The 24426-nt window shown below is 47.4% G+C and overlaps 1 protein-coding gene and 1 pseudogene across 2 annotated transcripts in view; one reads left to right on the forward strand and one right to left on the reverse strand.

Moving 5' to 3' along the window:
* LOC132808045 (sulfhydryl oxidase 2-like) overlaps positions 1–15572 on the forward strand; it is a 32500-nt gene extending 16928 nt beyond the window's left edge. Inside the window, exon 3 of one of the 2 annotated variants that reach the window (XM_060821960.1) lies at positions 15279–15572. The gene's annotated coding sequence lies outside the window, so the exon portion shown is untranslated. Of the gene's footprint in view, positions 1–6223; positions 6593–15278 lie in introns of those variants that run through there. The other variant, XM_060821959.1, reaches the window with a different exon arrangement.
* LOC132807998 (zinc finger protein 208-like) overlaps positions 1–24426 on the reverse strand; it is a 216732-nt pseudogene that overhangs the window by 7219 nt on the left and 185087 nt on the right.

Here is a 24426-nt window from a genome sequence, read left to right on the forward strand (position 1 = left end):
GCCGTCACCTAATACTACGGGACAATTTAGCGTGGCCAATTCACCCTAACCCGCGAGGATACCCACGCAGATGTGGGAGAGGAATTGAACCCGGGGCTCTGCCGCTGTGAGGCAGCAGCTGGAGTACATTTTCTGTATTCCAGCGGCAGCAGCCTCTATTGAAACCAGTAGAATTCCGAAAGGGGCTTGACAAGATTGACAGCATTCCTGATGAAGGGCTTATGCTCGAAACGTCGAATTCTCTATTCCTGAGATGCTGCCTAACCTGCTGTGCTTTGACCAGCAACACATTTGCAGCTGTGATCTCCAGCATCTGCAGACCTCATTTTTTACTTGACAAGATCGATGCAGATAAAATGCCTCTTTGTGGGGAGGGTCTCGAATTCCGACAATGTGGAAGCAGGCCATTCAGCCCATCTATCTCACTCTGGCCCTCTGAACAGTATCCCACCCATACCCAACCCCTTACTCTGTATTTCCCATGGCCAATCCACCCTAACCTGTACATCCCTGGTCACTATGGGTAACTTAGCACGGCCAATTCTCCCTAACCTACACTCTAATCTATAAATTACCTTCTCAAGAATGTAATTTAAGTGCAGAGCTTTTCTGAGAAAAATGTCAGTCTGACTGAACATTGGGGCACAGACATTATTCACACCTATTGTCTCTACTTATAAACAGGGCAACGTCTCTTAGAAATGTAAATTCATTTAGATATAACTGCGTCACTTTATATATTAAGATATCCCTTTGAATGTGCCACATCCCTTTGAAATGTAATCTCGTCCATTTAAATTTCTTTATTTGCAGAAATACCGTTAAAATGTCCATGTCCCTTTAAAATGCAGATTGCCCCCTTTAGATATGAGGCCGTTCCGTTAGATGTGGGAATATGTGTTTAAATGGAGCGGTGAGCTTTCCCAATGTAGACAGGGCTCCTCGAAACGTGGCAGTGTCCCCCCCTGCAGCTGCAGAGCGAGACAGGAGAGTTTGTTTTTGTGAATGAGCAGTTGTAGCGCGAGGTGGCTGTTGCTTGGTGACGGTGAGGCTCCCCCGGCCCCGCCCATCCCCCCGTGCAGACGTCACGCGGGGGCGAAGGCGGTTGGGAGGAGAAGTCGCTCGAGCGAGGAAGCGGCGGGAGGGCGGCCGTTAGGAAAATGGCGCCGTGCGGCCCGGGGCAGACACCGGTATTTTACACTCACTTTCCATCTGCTTTTACTGGCGCTTGTGCTGTTTACCCCTCACTGTGTGTTTAATCCTTGTGCTGTTTGCCCCTCACTGTGTGTTTAATCCTTGTGCTGTTTACCCCTCACTGTGTGTTTAATCCTTGTGCTGTTTACTCTTTGCTGTTACTTGTGCAATTGCTGAGGGTAGTGTGTAAATACTAGTGAAGGATACTATGCACCAGCATGTATATGTTCCTCAGTCATTGAAGGGGCAGGACCTGTTGAGAATGGTTAGTAAAGTATGTGGTGAACTAAGCCCGTTTAACATGGAGATAGTTTGGTTTTTGAAAATATATACTTTTTTATTATTTAGAGTCTCACAGTTGTACAGCATGGGAACACATTCATTTGGTGCAACCTGTCCATGCCAACCAGATATCCTAAATTAATGTAGTCCCATTTGCCAGCACTTGGCTCATATCCCTCTGAACCCTTTATATTCATATACCTATCCAGATGCCTTTTAAATGTTGTAGTTATACCAGCCCCCACTGCTTCCTCTCGCAGCTCATTTCATACATGCACCATCCTCTGCATGGAAAAGTTGCCCCTGCGGTACCTTTTCTATCCTTCTGCTCTCACCCAAAATCTATGCCCTCTAGTTGTGAACCTCACCCCTACTCTGGGGAAAAGACATTTTAGAAAAAGTTGAGCAGCCAGCTATAAAATGTTGAGCCTCATAGGGGAAAATAAAACTGTGGCTCTACCCTTTATTTCTCCTCTTGGCATTTGAACACTTAACATCTGTCAACAACACCAGCATCGCCACAGAGCACATTGCGACTGCTCCTCGGTGTGAACAACAGTGCACCTGCTCGCTCATGTCACCAATACATTGTCCATGCTCCTCGCTGTCAGCAGAAAAGGAGACATCATTTATCTCTGTTCCTGAAGGTTTTCACTTTATTCTTAAAGCTGTGTCCTCTGGTCCTCGTCTCTCCTACCGATGGAAACATCTTCCCAATGTCATTGCACTGTGGGGATGAAGTCCTACCTTGTCCGGTCATTTCTGCTGGTGGGTGACACTAGGCCTCCAGGTTAGAGGGAGTAGCTTTCAGACAGAGATGAGGAACTGCTTTTCCCAGAGGGTCGTGAATCTATGGAATAATCTAGATTAGAGTGGTGCTGGAAAAGCACAGCAGGTCAGGCAGTATCCAGTGCACAGGAAGATCGATGTTTCGGGCAAAAGCCCTTCATCAAAATCTATGGAATACTCTGGCCAAGGAAGCAATAGAGGCAGCTTCATTAAGTATATTCAAGACACAGTTGGGTGGGATTTGGCCTGGTAAGGGAATTAAGGGGTTCCTTGCGGCAGTGCAGGGAGAAGGAGATGAGACGATGGATAGATCAGCCATGATCTTAATGAATGATGGAGCAGGCTCACTTGTAGCAACTGGAGTGAATCCAGAGAGGGAGCAGACTTTACCACCTCAGGTATGTGTCTTGGTGACCCGGGTGAGGAGAGACAAGTTCAGGTTGGGACTGTTTTCCGCAGCTTGCCAGAGTCTGAGGAGTGACCTTATATGCTTTTATATCATCATGAAGGGCATGGATAGGGTAAATGGATGTGATATTTTCCTTTGGATGGGGCAGTCCAGAACTAGAGGGTAATAGGTTTAGGATTGAGTGTGTGGTACTGCAGCAAGTCAGGCAGCATCCAAGGAGCAGGAAGATTGACGTTCCGGGGAAACGCCCTTCATCAGGGAAGTGTGTGTGAGAGCATGTGTGCCTGCTTGATAAAGTGAGATTGTGATGGAGTATGAACTTGCGAGAGGGTGTGTGTGTTGAGAGGGTGGTGTATGTGTATGTCTGAGAGAGCGCGTGTGTGTATGAGAGGGGTACGGATATCAGTGAGGAGTTGCATTTTGCTAAAATAAAGGAGGGCAAGACTTGAGCAGGTAATGGTAGGGCCCGAGTCGTGTTGTGGAACAAAGACCTGGAGGTGTTCAGGTTCATTGTTCGTGGCAGTTACATCACTGGTAGATCAGGGGGGTGAAGAAGGTGTTCAGCACACTTGCCTTCATTGTTCACATGCTGAGTACAGGTGTTGGGACATCATGTTGGAGATGCACACAGAAATTACATTATTCAGACGGTGATAAGTGTCTGGAACGCATTGCCAGCAGAGGTAGTAGAGGCAGGGACGGTAGATTCATTTAAGGTGCATCTGGACAGATGCATGAGTCATTGGAGAACAGATGGATACAGATTCAGGAATTGTGCGATAGGTTTAGACAGGGGATTTGGATCAGCTCAGGTTTGGAGGGCTGGAGGGCCTATTGCTGGGTTGTAAATTTTCTTAGTTCTATGTTGAGGTTGTACAGGATGTTGGTGAGGCCATTTTTCTGGAGTCCTGAGTACACCTGTGGCCGCCCTGTAATAGGAAGAATAGTATGAGCGGCCGGACCAATGAGGAGCACTTGAACACCGGAGGGAGTCTTGTCCTCCTACCATTCAGAGCAGCCCTATTGTCTGAATCCGAGATGTCGATTTTCCTGCTCTTCGGATGCTGCCTGACCAGCTGTGCTTTTCCAGCACGACTTCAATCTTGACCCATGAGCTTCTGAAGCTGCTGCTGCTCCTCCCTCTTTGAATGAAGATTGAGATTCATCCAAGACTGTAATTTCCTTCGTCTGTCCAACAGCACACACTACTCTCACTCCCTTTTCTATTTCTTTTATTTTCTTGCTGGGATCCAATTGTTCGAGTAAAAAATGAGGTCTGCAGATGCTGGAGATCACAGCTGAAAATGTGTTGCTGGTTAAAGCACAGCAGGTTAGGCTGCATCTCAGGAATAGGAAATTCGACATTTCGAGCATAAGCCCTTTTTCAGGAAACATCCTGATGAAGGGCTTATGCTCGAAACGTCGAATTTCCTATTCCTGAGATGCTGCCTAACCTGCTGTGCTTTAACCAGCAACACATTTTCAGCTGGGATCCAATTGTTGACTTGCAGCAACTGCAAAGAAAGGGAGTGAATCCAGAAAGAGGCCAGACTCTGGAAAAGCTGGTCCCGGTCTGTGCCTCAAACACCTGCCAAGTGCAGTACCACAGTGTGAAGTTATAGTCTTTGCTGTGGAAAAAAAAAGCAGAAATGAGGTGTATTGTTTAAATGGTGATATATTGGGAAGTGGAGAAAGTGAGGACTGCTAATGCTGGAGATCAGAGTCAAAACGTGCAGTGCTGAAAAAGCACAGCAGGTCAGGCAGCATCCAAGGAGTAGGAAAGTTGACCTATCGGCACAAGCCCTTCATCTGGAATGATGTGGTTTAGGGTGAGAGGGGAAAGATATAAAAGAGACCTAAGGGGCAGCCTTTTCACACAGAGGGTGGTACATGTATGGAACAGCCAGACAGAATGCAAAAGGAATAAAATCTTAAGCCACAGGAAAAAATGTGATTCTATCCTTTTTTTCCCGATTTGCATTTGGATGCTTAAAAACGTCAGTAATAACGGCATCTCCACAGAGCATACTGCGCATGCTCCTCGGTGTCAGTAAGGCATAACGTATATTTGCTGGTGTCAGCAAATCACTGCGCATGCTTCTTGCTGTCCGCCGAAAAGGCGCGCGAACTACTTTTGACGAACCAATAGAATGCCAAGGAGGACCAGAAGAAGACCGGTCCTCCTGCCAATCAGAACCCCCCATGGTGTCTGAATGCGGAAGGTGTACCATGAGTTTCTGAACCTGCTGCTGATTCTCTGCCATGAATGAAGATTCACCTTCACGCCGGACTGCAACTTCCCTCCTTTGTCCCACTTCTGTGAGTATGGCGCTCTCTTTTGCCACTGCCGTTTTCCATTTATTTTTAATGCTGGGCTCAAGGGCCGTGGGTTTTACTCCCTCAATCCAAAGATGTGCAGGTTAGGTGAATTCCCCATTGCAATCAGGGATGTGTAGGTTAGGTGCATTACTCAAAAGTAAGTGTAGAGTCATAGGGAAATGGGTCTGAATGGGTTGCTCTTCGGAGAGTTGGTGTGGACTGGTTGGTCCGAAAGGCCTCTTCCCACACTGCAGGGATTCTATAAATTATTGACTTGTAGCGACTGAAAGGAAAAGTTTTTTTTTCCCCAGGAATCCTTTTCAGCTTTCAGGCTTTTCCAGCTCCAATTAACATGAAGGAAAGGTCAAGCTCAGTGGGAAAAGGCTGAGTAATAGCATATCTTGGCTCTCACCCAAGTATTCTCCAAAGAAAACCATACACCTGGATGGGGATATGAATAGGAAGCATTCAGAGGGATATGGGCCAAATGCTGGCAAATGGGTCACTAGATTAATTTAGGATATCTGGCTGGCCTGGACTGAAGAGTTTGTTTCTGTGTACTCATTACACACGCCCCTCTTCTAGGTGTTCCCTATACAGCTGTTATTTTCATGAAATAATCTGACAATTGTTGACTTCCATCAACCTCTTCTATCCGGAGAAATTTCCTCTCTCTGCAAAGTGTGGTTCACGTTGGCAAGTTCAATCCTCCTCCGGTCCTCAGGAACACACTATAATGCGCAACGTTCTCAATGCCTGTTTAACGTTCAGTGGGGAAACTACTTTCAGTCCAACAGTTCGACAGAATTCCTCCAAAATGTTTTTGGCAAATGCACTGCTCCCACGAAAGCTCGTGGACCCACAGTTAAAATGCTTTTAACAGCCTGTTTTTATGTTAATTTCCCCGCCTTCCCAGGATGCAGAATTTCTCTCACCAGAAATTGCTTGCCCTGAAAAAAATCCAGCAGGAAGATGATTATGGCGCTCTCAGTAAAAATGTCTCATGGGTCACCCAAGATTAGAAATGGAACAATATCTCTTTTCAAAGAAACTGTTTTGTTTGCCCTTTCAAACCTCCTCAAATTTAAGATGTTCCATTGTAGCATTTAATTATGATCCATTAAAAGCAATATCCAGTCTCATCTGAGGGAGGAACTGACTCAACAAGCGAAATAACTTTTCAGTCTGCTCTTTAGATGTGACATCCTCTCCCTCTCTCTGATGCAACAGGATTACCAGAGCTGGAAGTACCACTCTCGGAATACAGTTGCTGATCGACAGTTTACTTCGACTGCTTAACATAAGGATTTAAAAGCTGCTAGCCCGATCTCGCGCAAAGCACAAAAAACAAACTGTTCACCCGTGCCTGCACAGAGGAGAAATTTCACTTGGAATAGATCACAAAATAAGAACTGTTACCAGTCCCACAACTCATGTGTTTCCCATGGACAAAGTTAAAAATCGCACAACACCAGGCTATAATCCAACAGGTTTGTTTGGAAGCACTAGCTTTCGGAGCGCCGCTCCTTCATCAGGTGGCTGTGGAGAATGAGATCATGATCACAATTTATATCGAAAGGATTCTAGTGTCATGGAAATGTGACACATCAAACAATTTTAGATTAAATCTTTTCACCTTTAGAATGGGTTTCTGTTCTTTAGCATGTTAATCCCAGAACTTGTTTTTTGTTACCTACTCAAGAATGTCATTCAAATGCAGAGCTTTTCTGACAATAAGTGTGAATTCTGACTGCACCCGAATGTTGAGTCAGACTGACGTTTTGCTTAGAGAAAAACTCTACATTTAAATGTCATTTTTGAGAAGGTAATTTATAGATTAGAGTGTAAAGGTTCGGGTGGATTGGCTGTGGTAAATTACCCATAGTGACCCTAGATGTGCAATTTAGGGTTGATGGGCCATGGGATGGATGTGGGCGAGATGCTCTTCGAAGGGCTAGCATGGAATAAATGGGCTGAATGGCCTGCTCCCACATTGTTGGCATTCTATGACTCACCCCACAAAGGAGCATTTTATCTGCATCAATCCTGTCAAGCCCCTTTCAGAATTCTACTGCTTTCAATAAGGCCACTTCAATAAGATCCCATTTGTCTGCGTTTGGCCCATGTCCCTCTAAACCTTCCTATTCATGTACTCATCCAAATGTCATTTAAAATTTGTAACTTCATCTGCATCTACCACATCCTCATCCAACTTCATTCCACGTGTAAACTGCCTTCTGTCAAAACCTTGCCGCTCAGGTTCCTTTTAAATCTCTCTCCTCTCACTTTAAAGAAATGTGCCCCCTAGACTTGAGCTCCCCTACGCTAAGGAAGAGCCCTTACCTCCACTCCCCATGATTTTATCAATCTCAATGATGGCACCCCTTAATTTCCTGTCCTCCAGTGAATAAAGTCCCAGCTTCTCCTGATAACTCAAACCCTCCCTCCAGTCTTGGCAACATCCTGGTAAATCTTTACTGAACCCTCTCGAATAGAATTCTCACATTCTGCACTCCTGAAACATTTACAATTTCTAACGATATTGGCTGCTCATTCACTGATCCAACTGATAAGCGACATGGGAAGCTTAGTGCAGGAGGCTGAAAGGAATGAGTAGCTTTAAAACCAAAACCTCTTGGAGCTCAAAGCCTTCAATGAGAGTCTGAGCTCGGCGTTAAGTTCACTTCACCTTTATTGTGACCCAACTTTGTTAAAGCTTCAAATCCCCCTCAGCAAAAAGGCAGAGAAAAAGTAGCTGCTTTTTAAACAGCTCAAGATCAAAGCACACTCACTCACGCTTATACGCCCACCCAACCTCACTGTCTTCACTATTGGTCAGCACCGAGATGTCCCTTTCTAATTGGATCCTTGGTAGAGCCGTAACCCGGAGGAAGCATTGCCTCACTCAGCAATTTCAACCCATACCCTGTATAGCGCCATCTGCTGCAGCGGGATTCAAACCCGGGAGTCCCGGGAGCTGGGCTGATTGTCATTATTCACTGGACTTTCAGCCTTCACTCCTTCAATCCCCCTGCGATGGAATGTGAACTCGCTGGTGCCTCCGGAGGTGGGAGGAGCTGATGAAGGCCTTCCCACACTTGGGGCAGGGGAATGGCCTCTCGCCAGTGTGGACCCGCTGGTGGGTCAGCCTGTCGGAGGAATTGCTGAAGGCCTTCCTGCACTCGGGGCAGCTGAAGGGCCTCTCCCCAGTGTGGGCCCGCTGGTGCCTCAGCAGAGAGGAGGAATCCCTGAAGGCTTTTCCGCACTTAGGGCAGCTGAAGGGCCTCTCCCCCGTGTGGACCCGCTGGTGCCTCAGCAGAGAGGAGGAATTGCTGAAGCCCTTCCTGCACTCGGGACAGCTGAAGGACCTCTCCCCCGTGTGGACCCGCTGGTGGGTCTGAAGGTCGGACGAAGTACTGAAGCCCTTCCCGCAGTGAGAGCAGATGAACGGCCTCTCCCCAGTATGGACCCGTCGGTGGGTCAGCAGGTGGGAGGAGGAGGTGAAGCCCTTCCCGCACTGAGAGCAGCTGAAGGGCCTCTCCCCAGTGTGACTGCGCCGATGAGTCTCCAGGGCAGACGGGACACGGAAGCCTTTCCCACAGTCACCACACTTCCACGGTTTCTCCACAGTGCGGGATTCCTCAGGTTTCTCCATGGCCACAGCTTCAGCTGCACACAAACCCGTGTAGAGCCCCTCCCTGCCGTGAAATCCCCTTCCCAGGCCGTATAACTGTTTCAGGCTCCACACACAGTGCGCTGCAATAGTGGAGTCTCTCGTCCAGTCCCACTGATGCTGAAAACGTCCTCAAACAGGAACCACAAAGCGTTGAATGCTCTCTCAGAAATCACAGTCAAAAATTGTTGCGGTCCCGATGGATTGAGTGACTGTCAGACATTGACATCAAAGTGAGGACTGCAGACGCCGGAGAGTCAGTCAAAAAATGTGATGCTGGAAAAGCACAGCAGGTCAGGCAGCATCCGAGGAGCAGGAGAGTCAGTGTTTCGGGCATAAGCCCTTCATCCGTTGATTTTGAAACTTCAGTCTTCAGATTTTCAAATACTCTGCAAAAAGAGATTACAAAAGTCATCACTATCAGTGCAGGGTAGAAATTCAGAACAAGCAACTCTACTTTCTGTGGAATATTCTTTTGTTGTTCCACAAAATTGAAAGCACCATCCCACTCTCTCTCCCCCTCTGTTCTCACTCCGCTCTAACTAATTCCCCTGAAGGTGCTGATTCAGGATCTTACAGGGACAGAAAAAGCAAAAATGTCAAGCCTGACATCTCTCTGAATTTTGGATGCCTCCACCTGAAAGTTAATATCTTTCACAACACTGGGATTCTGCTGAGAGTGAGCAGGTCTGATTTTGGGAAGCAAAACAAAGTGTCAATTCAGGGTGAACCTGCAATGCAGCTTCTTGAGGAAGGACCAGACACAAAATGGTTAACGACCCCGGGAAGGTGGGAGCAAAATGAGACATCAAGGCATTGACACCGATACACTTCAGTCAAACTCTTCTGCTCCCAGTCAGGGCAAAACATGCCCTGAAAGTCCAGCCTTCACAACCACACTTCTGCTTTCACTGAAGACAATTAGAATCACACAGCACAGAAACAGACCCTTTGACCCAACCTGCCCAGATATCCGAAATTAATCTAGTCACGTTTGCCATCACTTGGCCCCTATATGGGCTGGGTGCTGGCAGCTGGGACTAAATTGGGTTGGCTATCTTGTCAGCAAGGACGAGTTGGACCGAAGGGTCTGTTTCCATGTTGTGCATCTCGATGATGCCAGTTGCATTTGCCACCACTTGGCCTCTCTCTATCTGAACCCTTTGTATTCATCCGCCCATCCAGATGCCTTTTACTGTAGGAATTGGACCAGCCCCCTCCCACTTCCTCTGGCAGCTCATTCCATATACGCATCACCTTCTTCATGAAAAAGTTGCCCCTGAGGTCTCTTTTCCATCTCCCCACTGCCCTCACCCTGAACCTAAGACCCTCCAGTTCAGGACTCCCCAATTCCAAGGGAAAGACCTTGTCTATTTACCCTATCCATGCTCCTCATGAAATTATAAACGTCTCAGGCTCTGGTGCGATGGGGAAAATGGCCCCACCCCATCCTTCCGTCCCTCCTCACCCGGGTAACTAAGACACATACCTGAGTTTGCAGCGTCTGCTCCCTCCCTGGATTCATTCCAGTTGCCACAAGTGAACCTATTTACCCCCCCCACCCCCCTTGCACCCAGGATGAAGAGTTGCCCAGAGGGAGGGAGTTTCACGCAAACTGACAGGGCCACTTCCACGATGCCTTCAATGGGTCGGGGGTGGGGTAGGGAATGGGAGAAGGGGCGAGAGGAAGGGGTGCGGTGCGGTCGGCCGGCTGGCCATCCCACACTGCCCTGCACAGTTTGCAGGAATTCCTTCCCTTCACAGAATCTCCACAGTGTGGAAGCAGGCCACTCGGCTCGACGAGTCCACACTGACCCTCCGAAGGGTAACCCACCCGCACCCATTCCCCTACTGTTGCTCTACTCCCTGACAATCACACCGCACCTGCACGTCCCTGGGCACGATGGGTAATTTAGCATAGCAATTCCCCACTAACCTGGACAAAGTTAAAAATCACACAACACCAGGTTATAGTCCATCAGGTTTATTTAGAAGCACTAGCTTTTGGAGCGCTGTTCCTTTGTCAAGTGGTTGTGGAGAATAAGATCATAAGACACAGAATTTATAGAAAAACATGACAGTGTCCTGCCACTGAAATGATACATTGAACAAACCTGGATTGTCAAGTCTTTCATCTTTTAGACTGGGTTGCAGCTATCACTCACATGTAAATCCCAGAACTTCCTGGAAAGCACCTTATCAAGTGAACTTAAAGTTTTATTACGAAAAGTGACATTTCTGCTCAGCTCTGCAAATGTTCATGGACGTGTGTGTGTGTGTGCACATGAGAGAGAAAATGTCTATTTCCATCCTGTATATCTCTCTGTCTATTTGAGAACAGATGCCTTACTTCTGTTGGTGTAAATATTGTTGTAAATCATAGCTGGGTTCTCATAGATAGATGCAAGGGAGAGAGAATTCCTCAAGTAGGATAGTATAAGAATCCTGGGAGACCCCCATTTCTCGTTTACTTCCTAATGAATAAACATTAAACAACAGCACCTATTTCTTACAAATTTGGTTTCATTTTTCTTCTTTGATTCCCTGCTAAGATTTAAGGGAGACAAAATTCCCCCCGAGAATCCTGGGGGAGCCCTATTTCTCGTTTACTTTCTCATGAACAAACATTAAACACGAGCACCTATTCATTTCTAATTTGGTTTCATTTTTCTTGTTTGATTCCCTGCTGTGACTACACTGTACCTGGATGGTTGACAGGCTGGGAGATTGTGGGTTGGGGCTCGATTGACTGAATGCTTTATTGTTCCAGAAGGTGTAGAAGGGGACAAAGCTTCAGCAGAAATCCAGCAGAGCTGAGCACAGACCGACATACTCCTTGGGAACAGGGAGATCAACAGAGGACAGAGACACCAGGACCTGAAATCTGAGCTGACACCAGACTACCCTGTGCTCAGTGCTTTGATTAGCAGTGCCAACCCTCCACCTTAACCAAGCTTCCCATTAGACAACACCCTCAATATACAGGATCTAATCCTTGCCATCCTGAAGCCTGTGAGGAGTCTCAGACCATAATTATTCACTTCAATGTGTGCAGTCAATTCATTCACTTTTGTCACAATGCGGCACATATTCAGACACACCATTTTTAGTTTCAATTTTTGTGATCGCTGGTACATTTACTCTCCTTGTCCCTTTCTCTGATGTTCATTTTCCACATCACCTCACTGCTCACCAGCCTTGGTTTGGATTGGCCATGCTAAATTGCCTACAATGACAACAATGGGTTTCGCTTCGGCGGGTCGGTGTGGACTTGTTGGGCCGAAGGGCCTGTTTCCACACTGTAAGTCTAAGTCTAAGTCTAAGATGTGCAGGTTAGGTGGGTTAACCATGGGAAATGCAGGGTTACACAGGTACATAGCAATAGAAGTAGGGGAAGGCCATTTGGCCCGTCCAACCTGCTCCACCATTCATTAAGATCAAGGCTGATCCATTCATCAGCTGAGATCCTCCTCCCTGCATTGTCCCAACTACCCTTAATTCCCATACCATTGCAAAAACCCATCCAACTGTGTCTTGAGTATACTAAATGAAGCTGCCTCTACTGATTCCTTGGGCAGAGAATTCTACAGATTCACTACTCTCCAGGAAAAGCAGTTCCTCCTCATCTCTGTCCTAAATTTACTCCTCCTAATCTTGAGCCTGGTTTCATTCACCAGTAGAAATGACTCAATAAGTACAGCTTCATCCCCACAGTGCAATGAATTCCCACTTTGCACCAAAACCTCGGATTTACTCACTCACTTAGTTGCTGTCTCACAAATGCAAGATTTAATTGTAACTTCTTCTGCTCCCATTAAGGGCAAAACATCTTTGAAAGCTGCTCTGAAACTCCAGCCTTCACAATCACACTTCTGCTCTCACTGAAGATGATTAGAGTCATATAGAACGGAATCAGACCCTTTGTCCATCCAAACATCATTCCTGATGAAGTGCTCGGGACTGAAATGCCGACTCTCCTGGTCCTCAGATGCTGCCTGACCTGCCATCTTTTCCAGCACCACACTTTGACTTGAATCTCCAGCATCTGCAGTTCTCACTTTCTCCACATCCCAAAGTATCACCATTTAAACAATACACCGTCTTTCTGCTTTTTTTTCATAGCAAAGGCTATAACTTCACATTGTGGTACTGCATTTGCCACATGTTTGCAAATTGTCATCTTCTCTACTTCGGGGAGACCGAGAGTAAACTTGGGGAACGGTTTGGTGAGCATCACAACTGGGTCTGGAGGGGCCGTCCAGACTTTCCAGTCACCATCCATTTTAATTCCCCTTCCCACTCCCTTTCTGACAAAAACATCTTAGGCTTCCTCTATTGCCACAATGAACCAACCTGAAAATTGGGGGAACAACACCCCATCTTCCGCCCGGGCAGCCTACAGCCTGCAGGACTCAACATCGAGTTCTCCAATTTCAAATAACCTCCCTTTCCATCCCTCACTTCCACTCCTTCCTGCCACCAACCTGATTTCTTTCCCCCATTGACTAATCAGGCCATACCCTCTCCCTGTCTTCACCTATCCCCACTTTAGCCCCAGCCCGAGCTCCAGCCCCTGCCTCAGCACCCACCTCCAGTCCTGAAGAAGGGTTCCACCCGAAACATCAACTTCTCCACTTCCTGATGCTGCCTGGTTTGCTGGGTCCTTCCAGCCTCCTGTCTGTCTATTTTGCCAATTGAGACACAGATCTCGACCACGTTTCCAGAGTCTGTCCTCCCCCTGGGTTCACCCCCTTTCCCTTCAGTTGCTGCAAGTCAACAATTGAACTCCGGAAAGAAGTAGAAATGGCAAAGGGGGCGAGAAAAGAGAGTGCCGTACTCACAAATCTTAGACAGAGGAAGGGGTTTGCAGTCTGGGTGAAGCTCAATGTGGATTCAGACAGAGAGGAGCAGGAGGAGCACCTTCAGAAACTCATGTTCCAACTTCCGCATTCAGACAATGGGGTAGCTCTGATTGGCTGGAGGATCAATTTCGTTCTGGTCCTCCACGGTTCCCTATTGGACCATCAAAGGAAGGTCGGGCGCCTTTTTTTGCGGAACGCGATGAGCATGCCCAGAGTTTTGCTGACACCGGTGAGCATGCGCACTGCGTTATTGACACCAGGGAACATGCGCAGTATGCTCACTGGAGATGCTGGTGTTCCTGTCAGATTTTAAGAGTCCAAATGCCAACAGGAAAAAAGGGGTCAAGCTACAATTTGTTTTTCCCTGTGATTAGACATTGTATTGTTTTTGCATTCTGTCTGGCTGCTCAACTTTTGTATGTCTTTTCCACACGCTGGGTGGCGAGTCCAGAACTGGGTTTAGGGTGAGAGGGGAAAGGTTTCTGAGGGGCAACCTGTTTGCACAGACGGTGGTGCGTGTCAGCCAAAGGAAGTGGTGGAGGCTAGTACAATGATAATATTTAAAATGCATCTGGATGGGGATATGAATAGGACAGATTCAGAGGGAAAAGGGACCAAATGCTGGCAAATGGTTCACTAGATTAATTCAGGATATCTCGTCGGCATAGACTGAAGGGTATGTTTCTGTGCGCTGTGACGTTATTTCTAGATAGTTGGAACCAACTTCACAAGACAAAGACTAGACCATTCGCCATTTACATTCAAGATCAGAGTGGTGCTGGAAATGCACAGCAGGTCAGGCAGCATCCAAGGAGCAGGAAAATCGACATTTCAGACAAAAGTCTCGAATGCTGCCTGACCGGCTGTGCTTTTCCAGCACCACTCTAATCTTGACTCTCATCTGCAGTCCTCACTTTCGCCCATTCACCCCTTCCAGCCTGTCCTGAGCAGTGGCCTGACTGTGCTGATTTCAGTGAAAGTTTCAGGTGGATTTCAGCAGCTCTTTTAAAAAACTTGAACGTGCTTTCTGGCGTTAACGGTGTTTCTGAAGATATTATTTTAGGTATTCTCAATTTTGAAGATCAGCCATTTCTCACCCCTCCCGACTCCCAGGTAGAGTCATTGCTACACATTATCTCTCTCTCTGTCTCTGTCCTTTGAAGGGCTTGATACAGAGGTCAAATATGGTTCGAGGCTCGAGAAAGGATGGGCGGGGGGGGTGGGGGGTGGGGTGAGGGCTGGGGAGAAAAGAGACCGAATGGATGGGGGACAGAGAGAGAGAGAAAATGGCGGTCAGAGGGTGGGGGTAGAGAGAGAGATTGAGCGGGGGAGAGAGAGTGGGCGGGGCGGAGAAGTGGGCGATGGCACAGGGCAGGGTGACACTAGGCACACGGATACACAAGATGGTCACTGAGCCATCAGTTGGCCAAGTTGACACACAAGATGGCCGCCGGATCACAATACTGAGAGAAACAGCAGAGCAGATACAGACACTGCCTGGGGGCCACCAGAATGCCCGCACAATGGTCTCACAACCCAGGTGATTAGTTTAAGGCGGGTGGGGGAGAGAATATACATGAGTAATGAACACTAACCGCCGAAGTGTCTGGATCTGGCCAACACCTCTTATAGAAGTGCGAACAGCTTGATACAGACTCAATCCCAAATGCTAATAGCCAGGGCTGCAGGAATTCTCCTTCTCAGGAAGAGCAATTAGCGCCCATTACTACAACAATGGGTTTCCATGCAGACATTGAAATGGACAATGTCTTCACTGAAACTGACAACGCCTGTGCGGAAATTAACAAAGGCTGTGCCTGAACTGACAATGATTGTATCAACTATCAACGATTCTGCAAGGACTACCACAAACACATCATGTTACAAAGACAAGAATCTCATCCCTGACCGATTGTATCACAAGATGGATCAAAGTTTCTTGACGTGTGCTCCGGGTGGAGAGAAGTCTCGCAGCTGACACTGTGCTGTTGGTGTCTTTCTCTCCCCGGAGCCCCGGGATTTCCTTGTGCAATAAACTCTGTCATTGAACCGCAATTCTGACTCCGAGCCTGGTGTTTTTCCCCACAGCAGGGGAGAGAGAATGGGGGGGAGGGGAGAGAGAATGGGGGTGGGGAGAGAGAATGGGGGATTGAGGAGAGAGAATGGGGGTGAGGGGAGAGAGAATGGGGGTGGGGAGAGAGAATGGGGGTGGGGAGAGAGAATGGGGGATTGAGGAGAGAGAATGGGGGGTGGGGAGAGAGAATGGGGTGGAGGGATGGGGGAGAGAGAATGGGGGTGAGGTGCGGAGAAAGAATGGGGGGTGGAGAGAGAGAATGGGGGTGGGTGTGGAGAGAGATTGGGGGGAGGGGAGAGAGAATGGGGGAAGGGAGAGAGAATGGGGGATTGAGGAGAGAGAATGGGGGGGTGGGGAGAGAGAATGGGGTTGAGGGATGGGGGAGAGAGAATGGGGGTGAGGTGCGGAGAAAGAATGGGGGGTGGAGAGAGAGAATGGGGGTGGGTGTGGAGAGAGATTGGGGGGAGGGGAGAGAGAATGGGGGAAGGGGAGAGAGAATGAGGGAGGGGAGAGAATGGGGGTGGGGGAAAGAAAATAGGGAGGGGAGAGAGAATCGGAGAGAGGAGAGGAAATGCGAGGGTGGCAGAGGGGAGAGAGAATGGGGATGGGGGAGAGAGAATGGGGGAGGGGAGAGAGAGAATGGTGGGAGGGGAGAGAGAATGGGGGGTAAGGGGAGAGAGAGAAATGGGGGAAGGGGAGAGAGAATGGGGAGGGGAGAGAGAATGGGGTGGGGAGAGAAAATGGGGAGGGGGAGAGACTGAGGTGAGAGAGACTTGGGGGAAGGGAAGAGAGAATGGGGGAGGGGACAGAGAATGGGGAGGGGGAGGTGAGAGAAAATGGAGAGAGATAGAATGGGGAGAGAGAGAAAGGGGGAGAATGGACATTGGACAGAGGGTATGGTGAGAGAGAATAGTAGGGGACAGATGGTGGGGAGAGAATAGATGGAGGGGACAGAGGATGGGGAAAGAAACGACAGGGATGCAGAGGGTTGTGTGAGGGAGAATGGACAGAGTGTTCAGAGGAAAGAGAGAATGGACAATAAGCTGGGGCTGGAGAGAGAATGGACAGGGGGCACTGCAATTGGCGGGGGCAATGGACAGTGAGCACTGAGGGTGGTGGGCAGAATAGATGAGGGGCTGTGAGTGGCGGGGAGAATGGATAGAGGGTGCTGGACTGGCGGGGAGAATGGACAGGAGGCACTTTGAATGGCGAGGGCTAATGGACGGGGGCACTCAGAGTGGCAGGGGATAATGGATAGGGGACGCTTGAGTGGCAGGGGAGAATGGATGGGGGTGCTGTGGGTGGCAGGGGAGAAATGGCCAAGATCAAAAGGGTTCATGACAGTCAACACTTATCAGATTGTTCCTGGAACAGAAAAACTTGCACTGAAGGCTCCCAGAAGAGGGGTGTCTCATATGTATTCCTTCAATTAGTTTTGAAATATTATTGTGTATCTTAAGTGTTAAGGTATACCTGCCATATAGAGAGATGGCTGTGGTTGTTGGAGGTCACTCATCTCAGTTCCTGGACGTCTATGCAGGAATTCATAAGGTAGTGTCTTAGGCTCAATCATCTTCATCAATGACCTTCCTCCATCATAAGGTCAGAGGTGGTGATATTCCCCAATAATTGCACAATGTTCAGCACGGTTCACAACTCCTCACAAACTGAAGCAGTTCAGTTTGAAATGCAACAAGACCTTAACAATATCCAATGGGCTGATGAGTGACAAGTAACATGTATGCCATTCCAATGCCAAACAATGACTCATCCCCAAAAGAGATAATCTGACCATTGCCCCGTGATATTCAACAGTGTTACTGTCATTAAACACCCCACTATCAACATCCTTGGGGTTTACCATTGACCTGAAACTCAAATAGACTAATCACAGACACAATGGCAACAAGAGCAGGCAACAGGTCAGGGATACTGTGGCGAGTGACTCACCTCCTGACTCCACAAACCCTGCCCATCTTCTACAAGGCACAAGTCAGCAGTGTTATGGACTACTCTCCCACCAGCTTGGATGGGGGCAGCTTCAACAACATTCAAAAAGCTTGATACCATCCAGGACAAAGCCGCCTGCTTGATTGGCCCCATCTCCACATACACCCACTCCCTCTGTCCCACTGTTAAGAAGCAGGAATGTGTTCAGTGTGTAAGATGTACCACGGAAATTCACCAAATATCCTGAGAAAATACCTTCCACACCAACAACCACTTCCATCCAGAAGGATCAGGGCAACAGATACTTGGGAACACAACCTCTTGCAAGTACCCCTCCAATCCACTCACCATCTTGACTTGGAAACATATTGCTGTTCCTTCTGTGTCCCTGGGTCCATATCCTGGAATTCCCACCCAAAGGACATTGTGGGTCACCGTACCATTATGGATCACAGCAGTTGAAGAAGGTGGGTCACCACCACCTTCTCAAGGGGAACTAAAAGCTGGCCAGCCAGCGATGCACATGTACCATGAGTAACTTTTAGTAAATGATTGAAACAGAGGGTTGGAACCCGCAAACTAAACAAAAATCGAGGTTCTCGTGGAACAGATATAGGGCCTTGATTCTGTCCTGATGTAAGGACAAATAAAGAGTGCTGCACTGACACTGAATTGGAAATAGTGTTTAGAGTTGAATGCCTGCAGTGTTTCACTCAGTGTATCAATCTAATATCGATTAAAGATTAGTTCCTGACGAAAACATCAGCAATATACGAAAAAGGACGTTTAAGAAGGCATATGGAACACTTGATTACATCTCTTTAATGGTTGATGTAACACCCACAATCCCATGCGATCAATAAACCGTTCTATCGGCCGTGAGCAGTGCTGATGGTGCGCATGTGTGATATCGATTTGGGGCCCCGCCCCTCATCGCTCTGATGGACGGGGAGACGAACCTTTGGGAAACCCTGAAGGACCGGAAGGAGCCTGGTCCTCCTGCCAATCAGAGCCCTCCTATTGTCTGACTGCGGATGGGTTTGACCATGAGCTTCTGAAGTTGCTGCTCCACCTCTCTCTCTGAATGAAGGTTGAGCTTTATCCCAGATTGCAACTTCCTTCCTCTGTTTAACATCTGAAAGTACCGCACTCTCTTTTCTCGCCCCCTTTCCCATTTCTTTTCACATCCTTGGGTTCAGCTGTTGGTTTGTAGGAGCTGAGGGAAAAAGGAAGTCAATCGAGGTGAAGGGACAGACTCTGGAAAAGGTTGGTCTAGATCTGTGCCTGTTAATGTTTGACAGGCTTTGTTTCCTGAGCTTGAGACATTTACTTGTCTGGCAAAAAAGGATAGCCTCTTGATCCATGTTGGGGATGGAAAGGGATTATGCTGTGGGTGACTTGCTCGTAGTAGTCCAATAAGTATTGGATAAGTAATCATGACACACAAACCTTGAGTTATTGACTGTTTATTCGGGAGAGCCAAGACAACCTAATAATCACAAGTCACTCCGAAGACAAACAAATTTGTGTGATTATACAGGTCACAATCATTTAACAATTAGCAATCTGTTAATTGCAGGATATTGAGCAAACTGAGGCACTTTGACCAGTCACGTAGTGTCTGGACAGTGTTGGTTAGAATCTGTTAAGTATACAATAGGTCCTTGCAAAGAGAAGGATATTCCCATGGAAGGAAAGAATTTGTTTATCAGGTAGCAGTACAGCTGCAAGGCCGAATGTCTCTGTTGAGCCTGGGAAACACAATCTTAGCCTGGGAAACAGAAGCTTTGGCAAGCAGGCACTAAGCTGAGATTGAAAGTGGTTTCCAGGTTTTTAATATGTGACAAAATACCTGACCAGAATATAATAATTCTCCCACAATTCCTTCCTTCTTTCCTTTCACCAAATCAGGAGGTCAGTTCAGAGGAACCGGCAAAAGGAGGGATGTAGCGGACCCAGTGGGGCTTGTTGGCCATGGGGGTTTAGAGTCGCCAAGGTAACTGTCATAGTCCAGGTCACCAGGATCAGGAGAGAGAGTGTCAGTGAAACCATCCACTGGTGCGGAAATGTCAGAAATGAGAAGCGGCACAAGTTGGGAAGATGCTGGGATATTCGGCATCAGAAGGCAGCTGAAATGGGCACAGCACTGTTTCTGGAAAATAATGCTATGTGCTCGCAAAACAAAACCAGCAATGAGAAGCACAAGGCCCTGAAAGAGAGCGGAAGCCCAAGAGCCAAGCCAGCCACCCATCCATGTCCAAAGGTCCCAATGGGGAGTAGTGTCGTGGAGGGAGGAGGCTGCCTTGCCAATGTGGGCGGCAATGTTAGTAATGTTGTCACTGGAGTCAGGGATGTAGGTACAGCAGTCAGAGCCGATAAGGGCACAAGTGCCTCGTTTCTCGGCTAACAGAGAGTCGAGGGCCATGTGACTTTGGAGAGCAATGGTGCGGACAGTGACCATCCCTGCATTGAGCAGGTCAAAGGCTGAAGATGTGGCATTGGCAATCTCTTCCAGAGTGGTAGCAATTCACTAACCCTCAACCTCAAGGTGGAGGGGAGCATAGGGAGGGGAGAAGGTAGCGAAAAGGTGCTGAAAAGTTGTGAGCGCTCTCTTGATTTGTGGTTTGGAAGTCTCAAAAGGCAAAGTGTGGGAGTGGTAAAGGAAAGGGACAACATAACCTAAATCCCAGCTGCCAGTCCAGGAGGTAGGCAGCCAGGGGGAGGCTGTATGGCCACAAATGAAATCAGTGCCATTGAAGGGCAACAAATAATTGCATTGGGTTCCAATCCAAAAGGTGGGAAATGGGAAATTGATGGCAATCTTGTTGGGAACCCTGAGGTTAAGTACGTTCCTGTCTGCAGTGGGCTGGTAAGCAGTTAAAGTAAGGAGTAGGGAGTGCAGACACTGACTGAAACCAGCCTGCCATCCTGAGGGATGCTTCCTCTTGATGCAAATACTTCCTAGATGTGGAGTCATGGCTGTGAGATTGGTGAGGAACAGGGAGGGGGGTGTACGGGAGGGGTTGTATTTTTTTTCTCTTCTCTACCTCCACACTACTGCCTAACTGTGTGAGTGCTCATATTTCCCCCCACACCCATGTTCTGTGTGTGCAGGTGTGAGACACAGTGAAAGACAACAAGTGCACAAATCTTTATTCACCTTCCACCACCAGGAAGAAAGGAAACACCTGAGTGGCCAGTGACAAGCAGTGCCCCTCTCAGAGGGCAATACTGCATGATCACATAGGGGGAGGGCAGGGATCAAATCCAAATAGAGTTGGAGGGGGAAATAATACACTCCACTCCGTGCGGTGCCCACCTCTCTCTGAACAGCCCAAAGATGTTGGTGGGCACCGCGTGCTCCTTCTCCAGAGACACCCCAGCTCTGACATACCCACAGAGGAGTGCAGGCAGTTGGCCCTAACGACCCCCTCCACGGCCTGCTGCCTGGACTTGTTTATGGCCAGTTTGGCCAGGCCCAGGAGCAGACCCACGAGGAGGTCCTGTGACCTGTCCTCCCCACTTCACACTGGGTGCCCAAACATCACAGGAGTGATAGTATTGAGGCTGGAACCAACCCTTGAATGTATCCATTGTATATCCCACTGATTGCCAGCGGAGGTGGGTATTATCCCCGTCAGAGTTTGGGGTGCTCACCCACTTAGGAAACCAGGGGGATGTGAAAAGTTGTGACAGCAGCAGAATGACCCTGATACAGCCCCCATTCAGCCGGGTCAGACTCATTAAAAGGTATGGATCTCAGGGGGATCCTTCCCTTGGAGTGGGTGGGAATATGGGCACAAACCCAGCAGCTAGAGCGGCTGTCCTTTTCTGCACAAAGCTATGTCCTGTAATGAAAAGTATTACACAGTAATTCCCATTTACTACAGGTTATCAGGCTATCCATTGTGTCCCAATCAACCATGGTCAGTGACAGAAAGATAAGGAAGAGTGCAGTGCCAGGCAGAATGATGAGACTGAGCCATTCACGGGTGAAGGCTGAAGATGTGTCTCTGACGGGGTCTTCTGGTGTTCCTCCAGGAGGTGGCGCTGGTTTGCATTGTGTAGTGTGTGTCCATGCGGCCTCCCCATGACCTTGCCTGCTGAACGGGGAACCAGCAGGACTAGGGACAGGCCTTTCCATCTCAGCTCCAATATACCCCGGGCCTAATGCTGAGGCTTGGCGGACCCGTGAATGTAAACTCTGAAGAGTTTTGGTTAACTGATGCAAATATTTCCCACTTGTCCCACACCGTAGTGGCAGTTGCTTCAGTCATTGGGATGGTTTTGATTCATCTACAAAATACATCTGCTATTATTAGACAATATTCATAACAATGTCCGTGATATAATTCTATAAAAGCAAGTTGTATAATTCTATAAAAGGCTGACCAGGCAAGGAGGGGGTTAACAACCTCAGGGCATCCCTCTTACAGCATGCATCCTGTTTGTTTACAAATTAAACACGCTTCAGCTCTTTTCCCAGCTGCTTTCTGGAAATCTGGGTGACACCAGGTTTGTAATACAGTATTAACCATTCCCTCCTTGCCCAAGTGTGTACAATAAAGCACATAATTAACTGAAGTAAGCAGCAGCAAAGAAGGAACACAAACCAGTCCATCAGGGATCACCCACATTTCGGTTTGAGTATCGAGGGAGTACCATATTTGAGGCCATAGTTTGTGCTGCTCAGCAAGGGGCCTCCCTGTGATTTCAGTCCCATACCCAGGCCTGGCATTCCGATCCCCATATTATCTCTATCCGGGTTTTACTGGGGACCCAATGGGACCAGAAGTTTGGGGTGTAAGGCTGCCTGCTTGGCAGCAGCATTCATCTGCTCATTCCTTTGGAAGACTGTATCCATTGCCTCAGCGTGAGCTGAACATCTTGATAGCTGCCAGATTGATTGGACAAAACAGCATTACTATTCGTCTGCCCCGTGGGGGTTACAAATCCTCTAGGTTCCCACAAGGCTCTGTAATCATGGGTCACACCAAAAGTACAGTGAGAGTTGCAGATCCAACCCCGGGTGGGGTCTCTCAGTTCCGAGATCAGTTAAATGAACACTAGGAGTATGGTCTGTTTCAGTAAGGTGTCACAATTTAATTAGTAACGGCCGGGCAAAGATTTGTCCAGCAACACAGATATTAAAAGATTCTGTGTTCCTTGGAACAAAAAGCAATTTTCATATGTTTCTTAGGAGGCAGTACAGCATGAAATTACAAATGGACAACAGGTTAACCCTGGGAAACAATATTTCCTGGGAAACAATGTTGTTCCACGTGCATTATCTCCTCATACTTGTGCTTCAAGGTTAGCTGGGATGGTAGTAATGTCCTATCTAGTTTAATTATATCCATACTATGAAGAAGGCACTGTTTGCTTCATCTGTGATTCAGTTAGCTCAGGAATGCAGAAATGCAGCTTTTAGCCATTTTAAACACAGTGTTAATTTGCAGCCTGAAGCCATGTTGTTATATTACTTTATATTGAGATGCCATTTTATATTTAATAAAAGCTCCTGACAACAGCCTAAATCCAGGTATTAGATCCTCATCTGGTGTGGACCTGCTCTGTCACTCAAAAGAAAACTGGATTTACAATTTAAGGCCATACGTGCTATTCTGCTAAATTAATCCAGTTGATTTGTTTTTGTGTAAAAATGTGAAAACCTCGTGAACAGTTCTTCCAGTTAATCACTTGATATTCAAATTTCTCTTCAAAATTAAAGATCATAACAAAACTGGGTGTCATTGTGGGATTTTGCATCAGGAGGATGTGCTTGGTAAAGTTTGAATGAACAATATTTTTAAGTGAATGTTATCGTATTCAGTGCTAAGACTTTCTGGAGACGAAAAATTTGCCCTTGTGTGTTTTGCAACACTTAAACAAAGTCAGTTCTATAGAATATGCAGACAGGTTGATGCGAGAGTTGAGAGCTGGGCAAATTATCAGAAATAATCCAGGCAGAAGCACAGCAATTAGAGTTCAGTTTAGATAAATGTGAGGGGCTGCATTTTGGAAAAGCAAATCAGAGCAGGACTTATACATTTAATGGTAAGGTCCAAGGGAGTGTTGCTGAACAAAGAGACCTTGGAGTGCAAGTTCATAGCTCCTTAAAAGTGGAGTTGCAGGTAGATAGGAAAGTGAAGAAGGTATGCCTTCCTTTATTGGTCAGAGCGTTGAGTACTGGAATTGGGAGGTCATGTTTCAGCTGTATCACACCTCGGTTAAGTCACTTGTGGAATATTGTGTGCAATTCTGGTCTCCTTCCTTTTGGAAGGATGTTGTGAAACTTGAAAGGGTTCAGAAAAGATGAACAAGGATATTGCCAGAGTTGGATGGTTTGAGCTATAGGGAGAGGCTGAAGAGGATGGAGCTATTTTCTCTGGAGCATCAGAGGTTAAGGGGTAACTGTGTAGAAGTTTATAAAATCATGGACAGGGTAAATTAGACAAAGTCTTTTCCTGGGGCGGGGGAGTCAAGAACTAGAGGACATTAGTTTAGTGTGAGGGGGCAAAGTTGTAAAGTCCCCCACCATAACCACCGTATTATTCTTACTCATAACTGAAATCTCCTTACAAATCTGTTTCTCAATTTCCCGCTGACTCTTAGGTGGGTATATAATACCATCCCAATAAGGTGATTATCCCTCTCTTATTTCAGTTCCACCCAAATAACTTTCCTGGATGTATTCCCAAGAATATTCTGCTTAAATACAGCTCTAATACCAACCCTTATCAAAAACACACTCCCCACCTCACTTGTCCCCTTTCCTACCCTTCCTATAGCATTTGTATTGTGGAACATTAAGCTGCCAGTCCTGTCCATCCCTGAGTCACGTTTCTGTGATTGCTGTCATATCCCATGCCCT

Source organism: Hemiscyllium ocellatum, assembly GCF_020745735.1.
Source record: "Hemiscyllium ocellatum isolate sHemOce1 chromosome 27 unlocalized genomic scaffold, sHemOce1.pat.X.cur. SUPER_27_unloc_3, whole genome shotgun sequence".
In the NCBI taxonomy this organism is placed as follows: domain Eukaryota; kingdom Metazoa; phylum Chordata; class Chondrichthyes; order Orectolobiformes; family Hemiscylliidae; genus Hemiscyllium; species Hemiscyllium ocellatum.